At 40.3% G+C, this 20775-nt stretch overlaps 1 protein-coding gene across 9 annotated transcripts in view; it reads left to right on the forward strand.

The window, feature by feature from the left end:
- camta1a (calmodulin binding transcription activator 1a) overlaps nucleotides 1–20775 on the forward strand; it is a 280413-nt gene that overhangs the window by 39079 nt on the left and 220559 nt on the right. Inside the window, exon 2 of one of the 9 annotated variants that reach the window (XM_084917186.1) lies at nucleotides 6940–7020. The exons of the other annotated variants lie outside the window; for them this stretch is intronic. The gene's annotated coding sequence lies outside the window, so the exon portion shown is untranslated. The remainder of the gene's footprint in view (nucleotides 1–6939; nucleotides 7021–20775) is intronic. 9 annotated transcript variants of the gene reach the window in all.

The raw sequence follows: 20775 nt of genomic DNA on the forward strand, positions 1-20775 counted from the left end.
ACAGACAAACAAACATTATGTTTTTATTCTGAGTGAGGAGTCTGTCACACCCTCCCAGAGTGTGATTGATCAAATCCCACCTGCACTGACGTTTCACCTCAGTGACACGTTGCCATTCAGACGTTGCCTCGTACACATACGTAAATTCCATATGGGCCAGTGTTTGTTTGTTTTTTTGATATCTGATTTCGGGTTTGACTTTTTCCAATTTATGGTGCATATTGCATTATTCAGTGTAAAATATTTTCCTTGAAATGGCTAGGAAACACAAATATTAGGTATATACAGTGCTCACAGAATTTAGCACTGGCCCCCTGGTAGATAGATAGATAGCTAGGTTGCACTTTAACTGGGTTGTGTTTAAACAAGAATTCCTGCATTAAGGCCACCATCTCGGATTCCGCAGCTGAATATAAATAGCGGATGCATTATGTGCTCTGTGTGTTTCTGAGCCCTTCTTGGCACTACTGTTTAATATGAGTACTTCTGTGACCAGAGATAAGGCCGTTATGGCCATGACAAGGCCTTGTCTTGCTCTGCCATGATGCTTCTATTGCTCCTAGTGGCGGTTTGCTCCCAGGGCCAAAAACAATATGCTGTAAATTGAGCTACAGACTCTTCAGGTTGATGTGCTGCCTGCAAACGTGATGTGATTGGGTATCGATTCACACCACAACGCTAAAATTGCCTGCCTCATGGCCCCAGACACCAATAGTGACAGCTTCAGTACAGGACAGGAAGAATGCCATGGCATGGGTCTGTGTCTGGGCGAAGATACCTTCTCTCTGCTCTCTGATCCACGCCCTCTTCTCCTCCCTCAAGAGGAAAGGATTAGAGATTAAAAGGACAGAGCTCCCCTACTGTGTTGCATGAACATATCACAGCTAGATATACGGCAATTTAACATGCCTCAGAAGCAATTTTTGTTGGCATTTTGCAATCCCTTTATATAAAAGAAAAAAAACATGTAAACATCTTCCTTTCATTAAAATGCCAGTGATATTTGCACATGAGCAGTTTTTTAATCTGTTCAAGTTTTAACATTTGCAACGCTGAACAAAGATGGGGTAGTTTTCTGCTGGCTTTTCATTCCAAAGTAGTGACACAGCACTGTCAATCTGCATTCAGCATGATTAAAACATGCCTCGGATCCTGTTGGAAGATGAATAATGCAAGAGAAATTGCTTGTGTAATGAATAAATGGCAAATAATCCTACTACAATTAACTCTTCTACATACAGTATGCAAACCAGTCATGCTCCATCTACTAGGACAAGGTGTCCAGCTAAGGAAAATCCACAGTAGCCTTGTACACTTGAATAAATATTGTTGAAGGGTTAGATGAGTTGAACATGTCTATGCTGTCAGCTTTAATGGAGGCATTGTAGTTTCAGCTTTTTGAGGTACTGACAGATGAAATATTTACAAAACAATAATTAAATGTTGAATTGGAAACTAGAGTCCAGATATTTGAATTATTTGAATGCAATTTTTGGTAGCTGTTTTCACTGCAGTTCACTAAACAGTTATCCAGCAGTTATCATAATGTACTTACAGAAGAGACATTATAGGTGGGTGGCGTGCATCCCCTTATAATAACATTTCTGAACTAAACCTTGGCAATCACTGGGATCTTTTTTCATGGACTGTTTCTCCTTAGTTGGCAGTTAGCATTAAGAGATTCCTGTGGTAGATTTCTTAAATCACAGTGATACTCATTTTGTTTATATCTTTGCATGTATTATAATGAAATCTGATATCACCTACAAACTGTCAAAGCAAGAAAATGCTTAAGGATGAAACCCTGTGAAAAAGCTGCAGAGGACACAACAGCTTCAACCAGCTGCAAGCTGTTTAGATAGACTCACTTATGATAATATCTACACTGAACACAGTCATTAAACTCCTGGATTGAATTGGAATTGCTTCTTTTCCAAATGAGACTTTATCTCAGCGGAGTTAAAAAAAAAATGCTGAAAATCCAGTATTTTGTGTCATCCTTTGCACAAACACTAAATATTACAAATTTAAAAAATGAGAAGAGTATCACTTTAATTATTTAAGATATTGAATTTGTAAACATATTGCACTGTAAATGTTTTTAAATTTCAGTTGTGCAATGCAAAACACTGAGTCTCTCCACCTACACCCTACTCCTTTGGTATAGTAGGTGTTGATGTCAAAAGCTGAGGCAGTTTTCTTTACACACAGCAGAACAAAGCGTGATTTAGGGAAGTGGGAGGGCAGCTGTGGTTGATATATGTGTGTTTGGCTTCATAGGTGAGAAGGATGATGAATGGATGAAGTCCACAGCCACCATAATGGTACCCTTGTGTACCATGGCAGAGGGAAAAGAGGAAGGGTGTACTTGAGAGAATAAAAGTCAGCCTCTTTCAATCAGGACTACCTAAAAGTAAAATTCTTGACAATATATCCTTGTTGTGCTTTCATGATAAGCCTTATGCTTGGGGATGGGGGAGTAGGAGTATGAGAACTTAGGGGTGGGGGTGGGGGGGGCATCAAATAAGGTGTAAGTAAGGGATTTTTCTATTGAAGAACTGAAGGAATAAAAATCTGTTTACCTGGCCACAGCTGCCTTAAATAAAGTAGGCTGCCTTGGGTGAAAGTCACTAAGGAGTTTGGTTATATTCCACAACAAGATACTGTTAATGGAGGAGCCTTTGAAACACAGAAACATGGGTATTCAAAAATGTTATTATCTCGCACATGTTTTCACCAGTGACATGCACACAGTACTCTATGGGTATACTGTCTTCCTACAGCCATTTTCATATTAAAAAAGAAACATTATCCTGTGGTTGAGTATGACAGAATATACGTATGTGAGTGTATCGTGGCATTTGTGTGTGTGTGTGTGTGTATGTTTTCCAGCCTCTTTGTCTGTCTGTGTGTTTGCAGTTGTCCTGTCAGGTCATTTGTTGCTGGAGCTATTAATTCCCCCCAGTCCTCTGCCCCTGTTGTGCACTCATTTGCTGATATACTTGGTCTGTCATTAGTCTATATGCCTACTCTGCATGTTGGAGAGAAATATTGACATTGTCAAAGCACCGCTCATTGCTTCTGAACATAAGCCGTGCTTTTACATATCAGGTGTCAAACATAAAGGGTAAATTCATCAACACATTCACTTCAGTGATGTGGCAATTGTACTCCCCTTGGACACTGATTGGGAGAAGAGGCACTTAGAGGGAGAGAACGGAATGAGCAGCAAGAGACTGGAGCTGACCCAGCCATTTTGATGCATATGTTGCACAGAAATATTGACCAGCTCTTTAGTCTGTGACTCCCTCAGGACTAGGTAATTGTCTGTCTGTGTTTCTATTGTTTAAACTAACTGCATTTTGGCAGTCTTCCTCCTCAAATCAAGATGGAAACCTTTGCAGAACAATGATGTAAGACAATGTGCACGCACTGATCATTGGAGGGAGCTTCAAAAATAATTGTATTTTGTTGTCATACAATCTAAAAAACCTATACTATAGTGCTATTAAATATCAAATTTATCTTAACATCCTGCAACCTAAACAAACCTAAACATTTTATTGCTTTCAGATGTTTTTAGAAATAGAACGTTTTTGGATTCCTCATAAGAAAAAAGTAAAATTGAAGCAGATGCTGAATAAATTTTTATAATCATCATGATACATTGTTCCCCCCGTGATGTATTATCACAAAATATTGTGTATTATCACAAGCAATTAGTTTTAAATGAGATATTCTTTGTTTTCTTGCTAAATATGATTCTGTCTTCATCAGCCTTTTATTGTTCTTTATAGGAAGAAAACATCTCTCTCTATTTATTTCTGTAAGACTATACATTGTGTGACATGTAAACAATTGTTCTGCTAATGATGCAGTGTTAATGTTAATTATTGACTATTTTATTTATATAAATAGCACGCTGACAACATCCTAAACCAAGCAAAGATCACCAAGCGAGTGGATGAACGTTTACATATAGACATTGGAAAAACAGTTAACAAAATTACTGCCCACTTGGCAGAGTAACACAAGAACTGACTACAAAATGAAAGCAGAATGTGTTGTGAACAATAAAACAAAAGGCTGGACTCATAACTTGCAAGTTTTTACTCGCAGATGTAAATTTTCACATCAACTAATGAAAAATAGAGAGATAAAAAAATAAGTCACGCTTTTATTTTTCATTACCAATTACCAAGGGCAGGTCTTTTACTAAAAATTCATCTATGCAAAAATGCCAAATAAATCTTTTTGTTTGTGTTGGGTTTTAATGTATATGCATGCCGTGGGCTTGGATGGGACTCGTGTTTTTCTTTTCTTTCTATATTGGTATTAAAACCTGTTCTGAAAGCAGACATTTTCAATTTGTAGATGCAAAATATTGCAACGCTGATCTTTTGATGACTTGCATCTAATTTGGAATTAGCATATCCCAGTGAAGTGTACTGTAATTTGTCTTTGATGATTGGTTCGTCTGTAATAGATGGGGGATTGCCTGAGCTCCCTACTGCCCTGTATCTCTCTCTCGCCTTCCCTCTGCTGGAGAGGCATACAGAATCTTTGAAATGTGATTTGACCATCAGAGCAGTGAGAAAGCACTAATATTTTACTGACCTGAAATGAAAGGGATTAGGTGCAAAAACCTTTTGCAAAAGGCTATCTCGATTTACAGGTGATGTTTTGTTTGTTTCTTTTTTTTTCATCCTTTAAAAAGAAGAGACTTGGATATAATCAAAAGATGTGTTCTAAAGCATAAAGCTTTGGGCTTTGAAGCTTTTCAAATGTTTTGCTGTGGGAGGCGAGGCGCTGGAACAGCATGTCTGCATTCAGAGTATCCATGAATCCCTGTCATCAGCTTCCTTCCATCTCCCTTTTCCTCACTTTTGCAAAATCTGGCTTTCACCACAGAGCAGATACAAATGCTAGATAATGAACGACTAGATGGCAGGGACTTTGGAAATGGGACTGTTTCAATTTCACAGCCAAGAGCAACATAGATTGCTTTTGTTTTATTGTGGGTATACGTGGCAAAAGAACTTTGCAATTATTTGCACAATTAGTTGTAATTATGGTATAAGCATTTATCTTGTGCACCCAAGAAATTCCAGTGTGTATTCTGCAGGGTAGGATAGGAAGAATTAGTATAGATTCTTTTCTCCAGAAACTGCTGGTTGTTTGGTTGACGGCAATTAGCAGCTAATACCTGTGGGATCTCCTGTCTGCTCAAACCTGTGCTGTTTTCTGTTCCACAATGATCAGACAATTACTTATGGGCTGAGAACACTTGCAGGACTACGGTTTACACTAGGCATTGTCACAGTGGTAGACTACACTGTACAGCAGTTATTGTTGTTTTCTGGTTGAGTGTTCCCCTGCCTTCGTGACACACAGATTATGATGAGGTTACATTTGCTCTGCATGCTTTATCTTAGGTAGTGGAACTAATCACACACAGATGCAGACGCTTCCGAAGTGTCTCCCCAGCCCTTGGGCTTTCTTTCCTGTATTTCATTGCACTGCCGAAGGATCTCAAAAGACATTTATTTGTGAGTTTGTGCATGGTCTTCCTGAAGTGCTAGACACTAATAAAACCTAGTTTTGTTTTGAAAGGTATTTTCGTTCTTGTTTTAGTGCTGATACGCTGCCTCGGGGCTTAATGTGTACGGAGTGTTGTCTTACATCTAATGTTGTTTGGTTTTCATGCTCTGGCTCGGTTGAGGACCTGGAAACATGTTTCTCTTTTGTAGAACCATTTATATTGTGCCTTTTTGCGTACTAAGGGTGACATCTGTTCCCTTGAATGCTCCTTTAGATTTTGTTATTTGAGATTAAGTTTCTTATGTTTTAATTAAGAAAATGAGTCATCGGCCAGTTGCAGTAAAGATGAGATGATGTTTTAGTGGGCGTTGTATTGGACTCCAGTCTAAAATTGGCAGTTTTTGTTGCTGGCATTTTTCTGTGCATGGACAATATCTTTCTTTCGCAATGTCAGGATCTGCATTGTTTTTGTTTCCTCTAATGAATTACAAAAACTACATGTTAAAATGCTCTGCTGCTGACCCCATGGTAGTGCGGGGATCACGTAAACAGCATCGAGAGAGGAAAAGTGTAGAAATACTTTTAGAGACTGAAGATTTTGTTCAAGCACAACATGTTGAAAAACCCCAGAGTCGCATATTTGAATAATATTTGAAAGAATATGTTTTATTTGGTCTATTTTCTATCCACTTCACACAAACAATATCAAATAAATAAATGTGAACCATTTTATGCATAACAAAATGTGCAGACTTAAATAGATGAATAGTCTCTCCTTCCACTGCACAGCCATTTGTGTAGTTTTTCTTTATTTGGCAAAGAGTAATGCCTTTGTTGTCTTCAGTGTGCGGGAGCCTCACAGACTGTTTTCTAAGCCGGTATAGGAATCTTTCTCTGTTTTTTTTTTTTTTTTTTTTTTTTGGGTTGAGCAAAAAATCAAACACACTCTTTGTCTTACTAGTGTCTACACTGTGGTAGAATTTGCTTTGTGTGTTACCGTAGGAGATGGGGCAGCCGTGAAAGCATGAAACATAGAGCATGAGTGATGCTGGCGGTGCACTGGCGCTTTGCTTAGCCTACCTAATTTTGCTGAGAGGTTTTGAAACAAGCAAACCCTTAATTTACGGTCTCGATACGGTTATAGGATGATAAAAAGATGCCTTCAATTGTTTTAAAGGCCTGGAATAAGTGTGTCTGCGATTCACTAAACTCTGAAATTGCCCTCCACCACTTAAGGAAACTGAGCACTTCTGGTTTGTACATTGCTGTGAATCAGTGCTTACTACAGCATTGTGTCACATTAATATTTGAGTGCTACATATTGTCAAATAGATGTAGGGCTTAAACAGCACTTACAGTGAAGTGTACTTACTTCAACTCCTTGTTTATTTCTTCCAGAGACATCCATGCAGACGCCATAATGGTTTCCGTGTTTAAATTGAACTTGACCTCTGACCCCTGACCTCCTGCATAAGCTTGGTAATCATTTCACTTTTTTTTTGGTGCATTATGATTGATTTTAACCTTTTGCCATTATGTATCATGAACATTGCCATTATTTCTCACGGACTTGTTTTGTTCAACTTGCTTCTGTCTACTTGCCTTATTTTGCTTCCATCTGGTTAACTGTTATAATTGTTTCAATTTGTAAAATTATAACTGTTCCGTTACCCTGATTTATTTGTGTCCCATTTATTTCACACTTGTCTCTCTCTGTAGTTTGTTATTTCCACTGTCCTTGAGCCATTAGTGTGGGACAAATAAATTGTCAGTTGTGTTTGCTAATATCTTTAATTTCTTTCTTATATTCTGTCATTTCATTTCATCATCTTTATATGATGAACCATCCAACCATGTTTTCATTGATTTCTTTAATCTATTACCAAGGATTACAACTCCCTATTTCACACATTGTGTACCGCAGTAAGTCTCTGTCAGTATCTCTCTCTTCCCTTCTCTTTTTCTCATATGTGTGTGGGTGGAGGCAATGTTTGAAAGTGACAACGCAAGGAAACTAAAGACAAAAAGGAGGAAATACGGCACAGCAGCGTATTGCAGTATCACATCACTTGTGTGCATTATGCTATTATTTCCTGAAATATCAACCGAACACCCACCAGTCAGACAATATGCACGGAATTGCATCGTTGTTTTTTGCCAGACGCAATCCAAAAACTTAGTGCTGGTAGACGGCAAGCATTCAGCAACAGCGATAGGCCAGTGGGCTGATGGTGTGGCAGGGCCTGGCCCAGACGTAAGGAGAGCTGGCAGCAGGAGGGAGAAGAGAGTCACAAGGTTGCAACCCAGAGCAGTAGACTTGCTTGTCTCAGCAGAGTAAACATCACCCCTCGTCTGCACACAGTAATGACTAACAGAGGGGGACGTGCACAGAAATACTATCAGGACTACTGCCTTGTCCTGCTAGACCCCACACATGCCATTCCTATCATCTCCCAGCCTTTGCATTCTGAAAACAAGCAGAGTGCTACAAGTATTATTAAAGGTGCTGCATGTCTTTTTACCTTTGCTCTTGTTTGGTTAAGGAAACATGGTCATGCTCTGTGGGCCGCCCATCTTACCCACAGGAAAGACAGATAGTAGAGAGTTTTGATGTAGTACTCTGGGTTGAGACAGTTGCATATATGTCGTACTGACCAGCGTGCACACTGATTTATCAGACTCCAATCAGGAGCAGTCAAACACAGCATAACAACAGGAAATTATGACTGATTGGGAGCATCTTGAGATCTGACCCCAAGTTGTTTGACTGATTTTCTTTTAATTGGTTGTCGTCTCCCACTTGACACCATCAAAGCTTCGCGCTGGAGGTGAGGCAGACGGAGTGGTTCTATAATAATACAGCAAGTATGATAAGACGCACTGCCTTAGAAACATTTTAAAATTTGATTGCAATCACAAACTAGTCACCAGATTATTGTCCTGATGCTAATGAAGAAATGACAAGATACTGTATGATTGCACCAGTGTTTCAGCTGAAACAGGTATCTGCCAATGTTTTTCACATTTCCCATACATTCATAACTGAGTCATCTAAATTGTGAGGCTCTCTGATGCTAAACAGACAATAAAATAACAATAAACTGTTCAAATGTCAGCAGTTAATTTATGGACTTTGTTGTGTGGTTATATTTTTTAATTGCCACACCTCTTTTAGTGGTGTGGTGCAAATTTTCTATATCGGAGCCATCTGCTGTCCTAATGTTTTTACTGTTCGCTACTTTCACTTTCAAGCTTTAACTTTACTGTGCCCAAAGGGAAATTTGTCTCAAAATGCACAGAGTCTCAAGCATACGATACATAAAACATAAAACAGGAATACATAAAACATATGACATCAATATGTAGACCATATGCTAAAATTGTCTCCCTTTCATTATTAAAAGTACAGAGTAGTTGGCCAGTCAAAAGGAAGAAACCAGCATTTAAAGAGCAAACGCTCTTTAAAGTACAAGGCTGTGAGCTGATCAAATTCAGTATTGTTACCAGTAAGTGTGAGCTAAAATTTGAACCTCCCACCCTAGGAGCATCCATCTAACGTGCTTCCAATTAAGAGCTTTCTTTGCACTCCTGCACATAGTGGAATATATAAACACAGACAAATTTCACTTGGGTTGCATTTTATTTATCCAGCACATTTTTACTGCAGAAACATTTGTTATATCCTGCTTAACAAAAGCAAGCTGTACTTTTTTTTTGTAGTAAGGGCACACTCGCTCGCGTAGCGGGGCATTTGTTTAGGAGATACATTTTGAGAGCTTTAGAATGTATCTTATTGCAATCGAAAGCCATAAAAAGTCCATTTGAAAGTTGTTTACAACTCAAAGGTTTATCAAAGCACAATCCTCTATGAGAATTAAGGTGTGTTTCAAGCCATTCGTGCGCGCTGGTTTTTATCATCCAGCTGCATGAAGGGTAGTGATTGGAAAAGGTTGAGGACATAGTTGTAATACAAAGGAGGGGCACAGCTCTGAAATTTGCATGGTGAGGAGAAGCTGATGCTGCCTGAGACTCAGTGAAGACAAGTGTTTGCTATGCCTAGTGATGTGCGAGACAGAGCTAGTGGAAGATTATTGTTAGCATACTGAGAAAAGATCATGAATTCCAATGATTCCCCAAAGCGCAGGCAGACAATTTACTGAGACTGTGCTTTTACCCCCTCTATCTATGTATGTCACTACAGAGTGCTGTCACCACAGATGATTTTAGGTTGAGGGGAGCTGATGGTGTCCCCCTGTGCACTGATTCAACATCTGATAATGAGGAGGAAACGCTATTGCAGTTAAAAACACAAGTAATGTTTGAGGAAGAAAATAAGAGACGGCAAAGCCTTGCTCACCATGCAATACGATGAAGAAAAGTAAAATACAGATGACGGTGAAAAATTCATCCTTTAGAGCCTGTTTAATATGTGTTAAGGCATAGCATGTGAGACCTCTTAGCTCCAGTAATTTCACTACATCAAAGGCATTCCTCCTCCCCAAGCTCGTGTAGTCCTAAGAAGGGCTCATCATATCCAATCACACATTCACCCAAGGATCTTGCGAAGAATACCTCCAACCCTGTAATTTTGATCATCAAAACCGGACTAATACATGTTAGTCAACACCAAAACCGAGTATTGCGCTGTGACGTCGATTGCAGCTGGTAGTCCTTGTCCCTCGTTGACCTGTTTTGTTAACTCTACTGCTGTATTTCACTGCCTGATTAGATGTCACTCAATTAAACGCACATTTCTGCAGGGAGAGCAGGCTCTCTAGTTGCCATGGATGCTGTTGGAAAGGTAGCAGAACTGCGTAATGTGTGTCCCAGAGCACCATAATGAAATATCCACTCTCTTAAAGCAGAAATACACAGACAAACCAAACTTTCACACCCAATCAATGAAAGTTGTGTGGCAGGCTTTTTTTATGTTGAAAAATTAAAAAGGATGTGCCTAGTAAGTCACAGAGGACTCACCCATTTTATAGTCAGCTATGAGGAGCACGAGGATTAATAGACCTCTTCTAATATGCCTCGCATTGGTGGTCCCTGAACACCCTGATCAGGTAAGGCCCAGCGAAGCAAAGATCATTTATAAGTGGTTCATTATTTTACCTTCAGATTCCTCTGTCTGGCATTGATTTAATAAACACTGATGTATCTCCTTGTAGAAGAGAAGTGCCATTTTTCATTTCCCAGATTTGCTATCTTTGTTATCGCAGTTATCTGTTGAGCGCTGGCATTTCAGCGGTAATACGCTCCCAATCTCAGCTGTGTGCGGGAAGTGGGAAATAGTGCAATTCTTCTAGGGCAGATATTCCTTTTAATGTTTACTGAAAGATTCTTTAAAAGAAAATATTGTCTTTTATTTCTTCAACTCTGTGCCTGCACGTCCAGACTTGGCTTTGTAAATGAACAGTTTGTTTAATGAAGTTCCACTAAAGTGCTCTGATTATCTGTGAAAGGATTCAACAACGTGTGACATCAACAGTGAGGTACAATAATTAATGATCTATCAATGTGTTCTGATGATTAATGTATTTGTTTTTGCAGTTTGATGGACCCAAACTGTGTGAAATAGACAATGAGCTCCGCCATTGTGTTTTCCCTGTGGTGGATGGAGGAAACAGCACTGAGGCACACTATAAAAAGCACAGAGAAGTGATGAAAGGGAAGGGAAATGCAGCCTCTTTATTATTAAGGTTAACTGTCAGTAAAGGCTCACACTCCTACCCTATCGTTTTTGTAACTGAGAAGCCTGTTGAGCTTGTTGTATTTTTTTTGTCTGCTCAAAGGATTCTCCTCTGAAGTGTTAAAAGCAGTTTGTGGTCAGATTAGGTGTGTATGGCTCGCACATCAAATCAGGATGAAAATGAAATGGAATGATCAATTTGCCCTGCATTAATCCCTCCTCTCCAGCTGCATCCTATTGATTTTCTTGTTCAGCTTCCCTGATAACAAGAATCATTTAAAGGTCACATTTTGATGTCTGTCAAAAAGAAAACATTCTTAATGCATTGTGAGTGGCCTTTGAGGCTTATGTTTGTCAGAAAGCACATGCTGAATCTTGGCACCTCAGACAGATTATAGAGAAAACACAGCTAAATGGGCTAAGTTGCACTGGTTAAAGGTTTGTGAATGCGATACCGCTTATAAGTCAACTATGAAAGTTTTACGATCATTCTTAGAAGCAATCCTCTTCTTTAAAAGCAGCGTAATAATTATGATGTACTAAAATTATTCCCATCCACGTATACATTTATAATTCATCAGAGGATTGCAGACGGTGCAAAACTCACTGGTGATGCATTGCTTAAAATAGCTTGCTGGATGCTGTCCTGATGGACATAGGAAAACAGTAGTAATGAGAGGCCTATGTTGAGCTGTGTGTTTACTTTACCTTACTTTTATCTTAGGTAGCATAGATAGGTTGATGTTGGCTCTAGTCTTGTTTTCTTTCTGTTTCGAAAATCAGTGTTAACCCCCGGTGCAAGATGGTACACATTCACTACTGTATGATACAATAACTGTTCAGAGACAGGCACCCCTCCTGATTTTCACAAACATCCAGTGCTGACCTTTACTTGCTCCAGCTCCAGGATATAGAGCCATGCATCATGGACCCCTGCCTCGGGCACTTAGGATTCTGGGAGGGGGATGTCTTCAGGGAGAGTTTGATCAAACAGAAAGCATGCACAGTTATCAAAGCAGCTGCACTTTTTGTTTGTACAGTCTTATATAAATGCTAGCAACTGCAGTCAGTTAATTTACACGAAATAAAACTGCAGCAAAAAATGTTTTAAAATATTTTACTCCTACCCAAATAAAATGTTATATGTTTTATTCTCTGTTATAAAAATTAAATCATATTCCTGTAATTTCTCAGGGGTGGCCACAAGCCTTGTACAAATTTTGATTACCATAAGCATGGGCGCAATTCTGGTGCAATGGAAAAGAAAAAGAGGATTAAGCTGAAATAATCCATTAATACGAAACATATTAGCAGGTTGTAGAGGGGTATTTTCAGCAGGTGCGGTCGGCGCGGGCTTCAGTAATGGCTAATCACATCAACTTTTCTCACCTTCATTAAAACCAGCAGACAGTTTAATGGGCAGGGAGGAACGTCTAGACCGGCTTCTCTGAAGAGAAGCAGGCTTTCTCTGGAGGCACTAGCTCTCTACTTCAATACAAACATAAATGTAAAAGACCAAAAATAACTTCTTTTCATCAGTTTACAGGAAATTTTTAACTGTTGCGAATGAGTTACTGTTATTATAGTGGATGATAATTTTGTGTACAAGTGGTTTGTTTAGTGGCACAGTAGGTTTTGTATGTTCTATTAGATGGTGTGCTCAGGAGACTTTAAAACATTGACTCTGGGCTGCATGTAACATTTATTATTATTAATTCAACAAAAGAAAATCAGAGAATTGACAATTTGGATTAAACTGATAATTGTCTGGTAAAGTCAACAGAAACACTTTGGTTCCAAATGATTTAAATCGAGAAACGTGACAGCGGTGCACGCTGCACAGGCTGCAGCAGCCGGAAGGATTGGCATTTATATCCAGACAAAACAACTAACAATCAATTAACAAAACAGTGAACAATTAATCTTCTTTTCTAATTAATTGATGCACACTGTTTGAGCCTGCCTTGCGACAGACAGGCGACCTGTCCAGGGTTTATCCCTCCTCTTGTCCTATGACAGTTGCAATATGCTCCACACCCACCCACCCAACCCCAACCCTGACTTGCAGAAGTGGAGGAAAATGAATGGATGGAATGAATATATGAACAAACTGTATTTTATGGCACATCTCAGATAACTCAGTGTCCATGAATTGCATCTTTACAATAATAAAAACGACATTTTATTGAGCTTTTACATTTCTACTGGATAAAATAAATAATATTCAAAGCAAAGCAAAGCAGAATGAACACGAAACGGCAGAGGTGATATGATGTGAATATTTGTTCCCTCTAAATCCTCTAAAATTGATGTTAGCGCTCAAGCAGTTGTGGTGGTATGAAAAAGAAAAAAGTTTATTCTGTGCCAAAAAAAAATCTTTTAGTTTCCTCACAGTTTATGAACTCAGCAATAGAACGAAGATGTGAGTATATGACGCGTGCCACGTGTGTAGTTGTGTGTTGTACCTCTGAGCCCATGCTGATTTTTGTATCCTACAGGGGCCCCAAATAGAGGTTGAGGAGAGCTGACTGGGTTTAGGAGAAGAGGAGCAGAGAGCCCTTCCACTCAACGCCTGGGTCAATATAAAACCTCATTACTGGGGTGTCATAGAAAATTTGTGCACTTTCTGCTCCATCTAGCAGCAATTTTGCTGGATAAGCACTGCTCTCGTTTGGCCCGTTTTAAGCATTTTCACTAAAAAAAGGCTTGCAAACAGGAAGCCATCGCTTCCCCACAGGGGCCCTGGCAGTCCATATCCCCCAGTGCTGCCTGTGCTCTTATATATATGTGGTGTTATGTTTTTATATATGTGTGTGTGTGTACACGCCCGCTCCTATATGCATACATTATATAGACAGTCATCTTATGACTTTTCCCTACTGATACAGTGTAGTATGGTGGCAGTGCAGGTACAGAGCGTGAAGGGTATGGATTCCACATTTCCATCTTAAGTTGTTTTGTTAGTTTGTTGTTAGTTGGACCTAAATCTGTTGTTAAGACAGCATTGTGCTTTTTCCCTTACTCTAAAGCTTGATGTTTTCCTGCTTTTTTCCTGTCGTGTGTTATGGGAACCATACATTTTAACCACTTTGTCTCTCATCTCCTCCCTGGTGTGAAAAAGAACATATCAAAGGAAAAATTACAGTTTCTTTTATTTCCACGGAGAAGCCGATGGGGTCAAGGAAAGGTATTCATATGTTGTTTGAATGTTTATTTTCTCATCTGTGCAAAATTGAATTTCATGAAAGCAAACAGAATGACACGTTTATAAATATGGATGCCTGAATTCGAGACAAGCCTCTCAGCCAGTGCCACACTGGCCCCATTGCTTTATGGTGGGACATTGTAATTTCTGAAAGTGGAGAGGAAAAAAGAATGAATCAAAGGAAAATGATAAAGGATAGAAGTACCATTTGGCCATCCCTAAAGTGTTGTTCCTTTTTCTATTCTTTTTTTTCCATTTGTATACGAGCAGAGACAGTGTCTGGACAAAATGCACACAACAAAGATCCTGAATAAAACATGATCTGATAAAAGCCAAACATGCAGAAAATACTGGAAAGGTCAGAAAGAACCAAGGCCGTAATTATGGCAGGAGTATTTGCCAGGAATGCACTAATTAAACCACAGAAAAATCTCCAGTTTCGACCTCCCCCCCTCACCCTACACCTCCACAGTAGGCCCACATATTAATCATTTGGAGGGGGGTTGCTGGTGCTGCTGTACTAACGTAGTGTACTTTAAAACAAACACAAATACAATACACAGACACTCTCATAACAGACCTATTATACTTGAGACCAAACAAGAAGTAGGGCAAGAGGAAGATCTAGATTGGTTCACGGAGTGTAAAGTTGGACTGAGCTGAAGGTTGAGTAGCTTCCTGCTGGAATAAGGACTGGTACCAATCAGCGTCTCTAATTGAAGTAGGGTGGGAGGCCTTTTTTAACACTGGGGACTCTTGGCTCAGAGTAAAGGAAACAAAGATAATGGAGGTGGGCTGTGTTGTTGCGAGTATCTTAGGCAGCACCACGCAGGTTAAAGCTAAGACTGGATCATGTTGTTTCCCACCTGCAGAGTTCCCTGTTAGTGCGTGTGTGTGTACATCTATGTGTGTGCAGGACTGACTGTATCATGCTGTTCACCTCCAGTGGCGTGTCTGTAGGTGTCTTTCTCGTTAATGCCGGATGACTGGTGATAATCCAAGTGTTAACCCCTCTACTTTTGAGTTTACAATAGGTTACCACATACTGCCTGTGGGGAGAAGGGGGGGGGGGAAGCAAACAAACATTTGAGTATCTTAAAAATTACCGAATATCAAACCACAATACACAGGTTTTATTTTAACGTTTTGCTTATCACGTAGAAAGAATATGAATTTTGTTATTGTATTCATTCGTGCGACAGAGCTCTAGTTGCGCAGAAACACCACACGTTCGCCTCTCTCTCTCTCAGCTGCTCCTTACAGTCTGGTATGGGGGAAAATGTTTAACAGGCCCCTGTGATCCAGATGGCTAACTGTACACGACCTCCAGCACTGAATGATAAATGGCAAAAAAGCGCATTTCATCCATTGCCCAGCTTACCTCTCGACTGCACACTGATATTCCTGCCGAAAGTGTGGCGAAAAGCACAGTTGGATGTATGGATGTGGGCTGCACAGGAGAGGGTTTGATATAGAATAATTCCATTTCTACAGCTATTCTGCTGACAGAAGCTACTTCAACTTTTGTGTTCCCAGGTAAGGGGTTCAAGTCGAAACTACCAGCTGATCAAACAAAATGCTGTCGAGGAAGATTAGAGCCTTCTGTAATATTCTGATTGTGAGCTTATGGGAAGCTTTGGCTACATTTTGTCCTTCTACTGGAGAAGAAGAATTGCCAACTGTAAGGGTCTTTTTTCTGGTTGTTCTGAGGAACAGGTGTGTTCCCTCAACACATCAGTGCGATAAGCATTGTTCAAGGAATTTCTAATGTTAATTGTGTGTTATACCACACCCTGTGGGGTGCTCTATAAAAGCAAGCCATCCAGTGAATTAGATTGTACGTATTACAACACAGCCTGAATGCAGTATCTGAGGATTGTGCTGTGTTTTTTGTTGTGTTCTGTTGTGTTGGGCTCTCCAGTTGCCTGTTCTGGGAGTGGAGACCTGGAGCTCACTGAGCCACATAACGGCCCCTGTCAGAGGAGGCCTGCTGGCTGGCTGGAGTAGCCATAGAGAGTATGTGGCCTTCACAGTTAATCATAACACCAACTCACTCTTGCCTGATTGTACTGGCGGCTCCAGGGATCTGCCATAATTGGATCCTTGTAAGTGGGATGGAGGAGCTAAACAACCAGATTGCTGTTTGTTTATACCTTTTCATATATTAGTAACGTGCCGAGACTTCTCAAGCAGTCTGGGACTTGTCTCGCTGCTTGCCGCTCTAATTAGTAATTCATTCTTAACATATGCCTCAATTGTGGCCCTATCCAGCTATTTGTGATTAACTCCACTTTAATTAGAGTTGCTCATGCAGACTTTGGCTCTGCGTGGATGTGTAGTGGGCACTTAAAAACCACCAGCATGGGTTCATGTGGCAAAAAAGGTGCTGTTGATGGGTAGGCAGCGTTGTTAGAGCTAGAAATTTAAAATAGCATATGGTGCCAACGCCTGGGGGGGAAAAAAGGTGGGGAAATAGTGTGGGGATAGTAGAGATATGTATCGTAAAGAACACAGAAACAAGAAACAAACAAATAAATCAATCAAATGAATGAAAGGTGAAATACATAAATATCTTTACATTGTTGCCACCGGCAAGCTTTCCAAAGCAATGTATTATAGCTATTGTTGAAGGCTGTGAAGGTGGCAGGTAGCGGAGTGTGATACAACTGGGATTATGCTTGATTTCAATGCATGAATATACAAACATGGTATGAAATTGTCACTTCCAGGCCACTGGCTCTGTCTTGAATTGCATGATTTATTAACTTATACATTACATATACCAGTTCTTAAATATCAAAGCTTGATATGAATCTGTGATGGATTTTATTGTGCGCTGTGATCCCTCGACAGGCTAGAAAGACACATACTGAATTTCATCTAACGGTTTCTCACCTCTCTAATACTTGTCACCGCCCACTGGTTTAACAGCCTAACTTAATTAACTAGGATTACATATTTCTTTTATCAGTTTCTTTGCAGTAATTAAGTGACACATTTGTCAGACAGCCCCTAAGTCACCTTGGGGAGCATGTGTGTAATGAGCGTATATGTACATTTTCGTGATATCTCAAATGGCAAACACGCAAGCTGCCCTACTGATATTATATAAGTTTGCAAAAATAAATCAAAAAACGGTTAACACATTGGAACACTTCAATACCAAAAGCCAGTAATTAAAAGGCGACAGCTTTGCAGATTAACTGCGGAATTGGGTTTGTGGGGAAACTCATGCAGCGAAGGGGGCATTTAGTCACATGGCCCCGAGTTCCCCCACAGATAAAGCTCATTTTCTCTAGCAGTGGGGTAGAAAGAGTGGAGAACACAGCCCATTTGGTTTTGGCCTCACATGGGGCCCACAGGGGTAGCCAGCATTTTATTTAAGGTCACCAGGAATAAATGGAATTCAGACTGTGTCTGGCAGGTTGCAGTGGACAGGGCCCAGACTGGGGCCTTCCACCTCTGCTGCCCCCAGGCGCCCTCTCCATCTCTTCTCGCAGGAGAGCGCAGTCCTTTTCCTGCCTTCCATTTCACTGTCTGTAGCCCCAGCTAAATACCTCACAACTCTCCTACTTCTAATACCAGCACTGTGTCAGAGGGTAATAGCATGTTAAAATCCCCCTCAGGTTGTTCAAAAGGGCGAATGCAGAAAAAAGGATCCCAGTAGAAAAGCTCTTAATTCCATTTAGCTCAATAATGAGAAACAAAGAGAAGGGGAGGCATGGGGAGGGCCTGCATTGTTGGGCCTGCAGTGTGTAACACATGAAACACAGACACCCCATGGTAGACCACACGAGATGATCCTCTGTGGGGCGACACTATACTAGAGCCACTCTGTAATAAAACTCACAATACACTGTCAGGGGAATGAGTGGCCATCACAGTTTAAGGGCTTTTCTCTCAGGTGGAGGCAACAAAAAGCTGCAGAGATGGATCTGGCTGCCAGTCAAGCTTTGTATCAGTGACTGTGCTTTTGAGGAAATATGAGAGGCTGGACTGCTGTCCCATCACAGCATGATTCAGAGTGAGAGGGATTGGAGCTCATGCTGAAGCCAAGCTGCTCTGCAGAGCTGTGACTATTTGAGTGGGCCATGTGTTGTGCTGAGATGGGGGAGGGCCCTGCTTGCTCTACCTTCAGACCGAGGCATACTGTACAAGTGCTAAACAGGGACTAACAGCGTTTTCCATATCTGTCAAGTGCTCTGCCTAATCACTTCTCACCATTTCCAACTTGTTATCTCCTAATATCTTATAAATGTCTGAATGTGTGAAAAGAAAAAGCTTAGTATGCATTTCAGGAGCATATGGACTATAATTGGTATACAGTGTGTAGCGGATCCCTTGCAAGCTGTTTCAGTGCATTAAAAAATCGGAGCTAAACACAGAAGAATAATCTCTTTTTAATAACTGGTTATTTGTGAATTATATTAGTATTTATTATTATTATTTCCATTATAATATCATTAAAAACTCACACAGAATGATTTCTAAGGTGGTACATTTTTACTTTTGTTAACTTGGCTTATGATAAAAAGATAAGTAAGTAAAGTTTTTGAACCTGGTCTGTACACACGTTAATGCTGTTACCTAATTGTCACTTTCTGTGTGAAGTTTTTTTCCAGCTGCTTTTTCCCTGTTTGCACAATGGGTTTTAAAAGGCACTTAATTGGAGAAGAAATGTGGCAAAAGTGTAATAGAAACAGTGACTTCATCCCTCTATCCAGTCATCTTCTATTGGTTATATTGGTCTGAGTCATGGGGGCAGCATTCTCTGGAGAGATGTCCAGAACTCGCTCTCCCCAGTCACCTCATTCAGCTCCGCCGGGGGACAACGAGGCATTCCCAAGTCAGCCAAGAGATATAATCTCTCCAGCCTGTCCTGCCTCGGCCTCAGGACCTCTTCCCAGTGTGACATGTCCGAAATACCTCACCTAGGAGGCGTCCAAGAGGCATCCTAGTTAGATGCCCAAGCCACCTCAATTGGCTCCTTTTAGTGGCTGTACTCAGAGACCCTCCCGAATGGCCAAACTCCTTTTTCAGTTTTCTCCGTGAATTGACACTCCTCTATAAATTGCCACCTTATGGTGCTTTGCTTCTCTCTGTGATTTCAGGAGCTATGGTAAATTTGATCCTGGTAGAGTCTCCCGAGACAAATTGGTTCTTGGTGAAGGACCAGACACAGAGTGATGGAAAAAAAGAACAGGGGGTCGGTTTGGCGAGCCCTGCCCTGGAGCCAGGCCTAGGGAGGGGCTCGAGGGAGTCTGCCTGGTGGCTACACCTTAGGCCATGTCTGAAGAAGCAATCTAGGCCCAAACCCCCGTATATGGTCCAGGGTTATGTGACTGGGGCATCTATTGTAGGTGCAGGTCCTATTGGTCAAATCCTACAGCTACTGAAACTAGCTATTGGGAGAAAAAGTAAATCAATAAAGAATTACACCAACATTTTGATTATTAGTATAGATCATAAATAAATGTAGAAAGTGGAAAGGCTTTTTTTAAGTAAGAAAAAACAACTTCTGGTTTGCATTTTGAATATCATCCATTAATCTTTGACCTGATCATTGTTGAAATTTTTGACCCTTCTTTCTTTCAAAATTCCTTCAAATACACAATGTTTGAGATTTTACATGTGTTACTTTTTTCAAATTCCTGTAAAAAAGGGGCAGAGATTTGAAATGAGATTCAAAACTGGGCTTTGACAAGGCCATTCCACAACCCCCCTACTTCTCCTTTTTGAGTCATTCCTTGGTGAATTTGGAAGTATGAATGTGATCATGATCCGTTGAAAGATCCACTTTCATATCAGCTTCAAATTTTAGACAGATGGCCTAATATTATCTTCAAGCACACTTTGATATGATGCTGATTCATAGTAGAATCAATGACTGCAAGCTGCTCGATCCCTGAGGCAGAGAAGCAGCCCCAGACCATAACATTCCTATTACGGGGCTTCACAGCTGCTGTGAGGTTCTTCTCCTAAAAAGCTTTCTTTGCTCGGCTCTAAACATGTCCACTGTTACTGTGGTCAAATAACTCTAGTTTTGATTTATCTGGCCAGAGCACATTATTCCAAAAGCCCTGATCTTTGCCTTTGTGTTCACTGTCAAACTGTGTTTTTGTTCTAATGTTCTTTTTGGACAAAAAACCCAAACTTTTTTCCTAGCAGTCCTCCCTTGCAGGTCAAATTTGTCAAATCTCTTTCTGATTATAGATAAATGCACTTTGACACCAAAAGTTGCAACAGCTTGGGGTGTTTAGACTTATTTTTTCTGGATGAATTTGATGGTGCATCATGTCCAGTAACAGTAATAGCTACTTTTCCTTTCAGTGGCATG

This window comes from Perissodus microlepis, chromosome 20, assembly GCF_051167445.1.
Source record: "Perissodus microlepis isolate ML-2025 ecotype Zambia chromosome 20, ASM5116744v1, whole genome shotgun sequence".
NCBI lineage: Eukaryota > Metazoa > Chordata > Actinopteri > Cichliformes > Cichlidae > Perissodus > Perissodus microlepis.